Raw genomic sequence first — 5,060 nt, 5'->3', positions numbered from 1 at the left:
TTTGTTGTCAGACGAGCAATTTCAGCACAGGATTATTGCAAGCCAACTACAGCGCTTTCTCCTAGGAAAGAAAATGCTTACCCTCAGGGGCTTAGGTGCAGCTGCTGGGCTGGTCTGGGCAATCCACGGGGAGCAGGAGCTTTCTCTGATGGCACCTCTTGTCTGGGAGCAATCTTCATTCGGAGTCAATTTTGGAGTCTGAGTAGCAATAGCAGTGCAGGATTCCTGCAAGCCAACAACAAGCCTTTCTCCCAGGAATCAAAGGGCTTAGTCTCAGGCTCTCAAGTGCACTTGGTGGGCCGGCCTTGGCACTCCATGGACACCAGCAGCTTTGTCTCCTTGCATATTTTGTCTGGGAGCAATCTTTGTTCGTTTGGAGTTTTGGTGTCCGACTGGCAATTTCAGTGCGGCGCTCCTGCAAGCAAACAAAAGCCTGTTCTCTCCGGAAAGAAGGTGCTTACCCTGGGGGTCTCAGGTTTAGTTAGTGGGCCAGCCTGGCCACTCCATGGGGAGCAGAACCTTTCTGTCTTGCCACCTTCTCCCTGGGAGAAATCTTCGTCGGTGTTTAGTTTCATTCGTCAGACTTGCTATTTCAGCGCGGGACTCCTGCAAGTGAACGACAGCCCTTTCTCCCAGGAAAGAAAGAGCTTACCCTCAGGGTCAAGGGCCTGGGTTTTAGGCTCTTCTAGGCACTTCACAGGCAGCAGGAGCTTTCTCTCTGCACATTTTGATTTGGGAGGAATCTTCATCCGTATTTAATTTTGGCCCTCAGACTGGCTATTTTAGCGCAGGATTCCCGCAAGCGAACGACAGCCCTTTCTCCCAGGAAAGAAAGAGCTTACCCTCAGGGTCCAGAGTGCGGTTGGTAGGGCAGCCTGGGCGCTCCACGGGCAGCAGGAGCTTTCTGTGATGGCACCTCTTGTCTGGCAGGAATCTTTGTTCTTATTCCATTTGGAAGTCAGAGTAGCAACATCAGTGCAGCATTCCTGCAAGCGAACGACAGGCCTTTCTCCCAGAAAAGCAAGTGCTTACCCTTGGCTTGAAGGTCTGGGTTGTAGGTCGGCCTGGGCACTCCACGGGTAGAAGGAGCTTTGGGCCTGGACACCTTCTGTCTGGGAGGAATCTTTGTTCTTATTCAATTTTTGCAGTCGGACTGGGAATTTCAGCGCAGCGCTCCTGCAAGCGAACCAAAGTCCTTTCTGCTAGGACAGAAAGGGCTTACCCCCAAGGTCTCATGTGCACTTTGTGGGGCAGCCTGGGCCCTCCAAGGGAAACAGGAGCTTTTTGTGATGGCTCCTTTTCTTTGGGAGCAACCTTCATTCCTATCCCATTTTGTTGTCAGACGAGCAATTTCAGCACAGGATTATTGCAAGCCAACTACAGCGCTTTCTCCTAGGAAAGAAAATGCTTACCCTCAGGGGCTTAGGTGCAGCTGGTGGGCTGGTCTGGGCAATCCATGGGGAGCAGGAGCTTTCTCTGATGGCACCTCTTGTCTGGGAGGAATCTTCATTCGGAGTCAATTTTGGAGTCTGAGTAGCAATATCCGTGCAGGATTCCTGCAAGCGAACCACAGGCCTTTCTCCCAGGAATCAAAGGGCTTAGTCTCAGGCTCTCAAGTGCACTTGGTGGGCCGGCCTTGGCACTCCATGGACACCAGCAGCTTTGTCTCCTTGCATATTTTGTCTGGGAGCAATCTCTGTTCGTTTGGAGTTTTGGTGTCCGACCGGCAATTTCAGTGCGGCACTCCTGCAAGCAAACAAAAGCCTGTTCTCTCCGGAAAGAAGGTGCTTACCCTGGGAGTCTCAGGTTTAGTTAGTGGGCCAGCCTGGCCACTCCACGGGTAGCAGAACCTTTCTGTCTTGCCACCTTCTCCCTGGGAGAAATCTTCGTCGCTGTTTAGTTTCATTCGTCAGACTGGCTATTTCAGCGCGGGACTCCTGCAAGTGAACGACAGCCCTTTCTCCCAGGAAAGAAAGAGCTTACCCTCAGGGTCAAGGGCCTGGGGTTTAGGCTGTTCTGGGCACTCCACGGGCAGCAGGAGTTTTCTCTCTGCACATTTTGATGTGGGAGGAATCTTCATCCATATTTAATTTTGGCCCTCAGACTGGCTATTTTAGCACAGGATTCCCGCAAGCGAACGACAGCCCTTTCTCCCAGGAAAGAAAGAGCTTACCCTCAGGGTCCAGAGTGCAGTTGGTAGGGCAGCCTGGGCGCTCCATGGGCAGCAGGAGCTTTCTGTGATGGCACCTCTTGTCTGGCAGGAATCTTTGTTCTTATTCCATTTGGAAGTCAGAGTAGCAACATCAGTGCAGCATTCCTGCAAGCGAACGACAGGCCTTTCTCCCAGAAAAGCAAGTGCTTACCCTTGGCTTGAAGGTCTGGGTTGTAGGTCGGCCTGGGCACTCCACGGGTAGAAGGAGCTTTTGGCCTGGCCACCTTCTGTCTGGGAGGAATCTTTGTCTTCTTATTCAATTTTTGCAGTCGGACTGGGAATTTCAGCGCAGCGCTCCTGCAAGCGAACCAAAGTCCTTTCTGCTAGGACAAAGAGGGCTTACCCCCAAGGTCTTACGTGCACTTTGTGGGGCAGCCTGGGCCCTCCAAGGGAAACAGGAGCTTTTTGTGATGGCTCCTTTTCTTTGGGAGCCATCTTCATTCCGATCCCATTTTGTTGTCAGACGAGCAATTTCAGCACAGGATTATTGCAAGCCAACTACAGCGCTTTCTCCTAGGAAAGAAAATGCTTACCCTCAGGGGCTTAGGTGCAGCTGGTGGGCTGGTCTGGGCAATCCATGGGGAGCAGGAGCTTTCTCTGATGGCACCTCTTGTCTGGGAGGAATCTTCATTCGGAGTCAATTTTGGAGTCTGAGTAGCAATATCAGTGCAGGATTCCTGCAAGCCAACAACAAGCCTTTCTCCCAGGAATCAAAGGGCTTAGTCTCAGGGTCTCAAGTGCAGTTGGTGGGCCGGCCTTGGCACTCCATGGACACCAGGAGCTTTGTCTCCTTGCATATTTTGTCTGGGAGCAATCTTTGTTCGTTTGGAGTTTTGGTGTCCGACTGGCAATTTCAGTGCGGCACTCCTGCAAGCAAACAAAAGCCTGTTCTCTCCGGAAAGAAGGTGCTTACCCTGGGGGTCTCAGGTTTAGTTAGTGGGCCAGCCTGGCCACTCCACGGGTAGCAGAACCTTTCTGTCTTGCCGCCTTCTCCCTGGGAGAAATCTTCGTCGCTGTTTAGTTTCATTCGTCAGACTGGCTATTTCAGCGCGGGACTCCTGCAAGTGAACGACAGCCCTTTCTCCCAGGAAAGAAAGAGCTTACCCTCAGGGTCAAGGGCCTGGGTTTTAGGCTCTTCTGGGCACTCCACGGGCAGCAGGAGCTTTCTCTCTGCACGTTTTGATTTGGGAGCAATCTTCATCCGTATTTAATTTTGGCCCTCAGACTGGCTATTTCAGCGCAGGATTCCCGCAAGCGAACGACAGCCCTTTCTCCCAGGAAAGAAAGAGCTTACCCTCAGGGTCCAGAGTGCAGTTCGTAGGGCAGCCTGGGCGCTCCATGGGCAGCAGGAGCTTTCTGTGATGGCACCTCTTGTCTGGGAGGAATCTTTGTTCTTATTGCATTTGGAAGTCAGAGTAGCAACAGCAGTGCAGCATTCCTGCAAGCGAACGACAGGCCTTTCTCCCAGAAAAGCAAGTGCTTACCCTTGGCTTTAAGGTCTGGGTTGTAGGTCGGCCTGGGCACTCCACGGGTAGAAGGAGCTTTTGGCCTGGCCACCTTCTGTCTGGGAGGAATCTTTGTTTGTCTTCAATTTTTGCAGTCGGACTGGCAATTTCAGCGCAGCGCTCCTGCAAGCGAACCAAAGTCCTTTCTGCTAGGACAAAAGGGCTTACCCCCAAGGTCTTACGTGCACTCGGTGGGGCAGCCTGGGCCCTCCAAGGGAAACAGGAGCTTTTTGTGATGGCTCCTTTTCTTTGGGAGCAATTTTCATTCCTATCCCATTTTGTTGTCAGACTAGCAATTTCAGCACAGGATTATTGCAAGCGAACTACAGCGCTTTCTCCTAGGAAAGAAAATGCTTACCCTCAGGGGCTTAGGTGCAGCTGGTGGGCTGGTCTGGGCAATCCACGGGGAGCAGGAGCTTTCTCTGATGGCACCTCTTGTCTGGGAGGAATCTTCATTCGGAGTCAATTTTGGAGTCTGAGTAGCAATATCAGTGCAGGATTCCTGCAAGCCAACAACAAGCCTTTCTCCCAGGAATCAAAGGGCTTAGTCTCAGGGTCTCAAGTGCAGTTGGTGGGCCGGCCTTGGCACTCCATGGACACCAGCAGCTTTGTCTCCTTGCGCGTTTTCTCTGGGAGCAATCTTTGTTCGTTTGGAGTTTTGGTGTCCGACTGGCAATTTCAGTGCGGCACTCCTGCAAGCAAACAAAAGCCTGTTCTCTCCGGAAAGAAGGTGCTTACCCTGGGGGTCTCAGGTTTAGTTAGTGGGCCAGCCTGGCCACTCCACGGGTAGCAGAACCTTTCTGTCTTGCCACCTTCTCCCTGGGAGAAATCTTCGTCGGTGTTTAGTTTCATTAGTCAGACTTGCTATTTCAGCGCAGGACTCCTGCAAGTGAACGACAGCCCTTTCTCCCAGGAAAGAAAGAGCTTACCCTCAGGGTCAAGGGCCTGGGTTTTAGGCTCTTCTGGGCACTCCACGGGCAGCAGGAGCTTTCTCTCTGCACATTTTGATTTGGGAGGAATCTTCATCCGTATTTAATTTTGGCACTCAGACTGGCTATTTCAGCGCAGGACTCCCGCAAGCGAACGACAGCCCTTTCTCCCAGGAAAGAAAGAGCTTACCCTCAGGGTCCAGAGTGCAGTTGGTAGGGCAGCCTGGGCGCTCCATGGGCAGCAGGAGCTTTCTGTGATGGCACCTCTTGTCTGGCAGGAATCTTTCTTCTTATTCCATTTGGAAGTCAGAGTAGCAACATCAGTGCAGCATTCCTGCAAGCGAACCAAAGTCCTTTCTGCTAGGACAAAGAGGGCTTACCCCCAAGGTCTTACGTGCACTTTGTGGGGCAGCC

The 5,060-nt window shown here is 52.2% G+C and overlaps 1 long non-coding RNA gene across 1 annotated transcript; it reads right to left on the bottom strand.

Moving 5' to 3' along the window:
* Positions 1 to 2,516: 2,516 nt before the first annotated feature.
* LOC126636623 (uncharacterized) lies at positions 2,517 to 4,830 on the bottom strand. Its single transcript, XR_007628096.1, has 3 exons — positions 4,076 to 4,830; positions 3,697 to 3,840; positions 2,517 to 3,079 (listed from the first exon to the last, which is right to left on the bottom strand). It is a non-coding gene; the product is annotated as an uncharacterized LOC126636623 (long non-coding RNA).
* Positions 4,831 to 5,060: the final 230 nt, after the last annotated feature.

The sequence above is a fragment of the Myiozetetes cayanensis genome, unplaced genomic scaffold (assembly GCF_022539395.1).
Source record: "Myiozetetes cayanensis isolate MyiCay16 unplaced genomic scaffold, myiCay2020 scf1394, whole genome shotgun sequence".
Taxonomy (NCBI): domain Eukaryota; kingdom Metazoa; phylum Chordata; class Aves; order Passeriformes; family Tyrannidae; genus Myiozetetes; species Myiozetetes cayanensis.
This window is presented reverse-complemented; position numbering and strand designations above follow the sequence as displayed.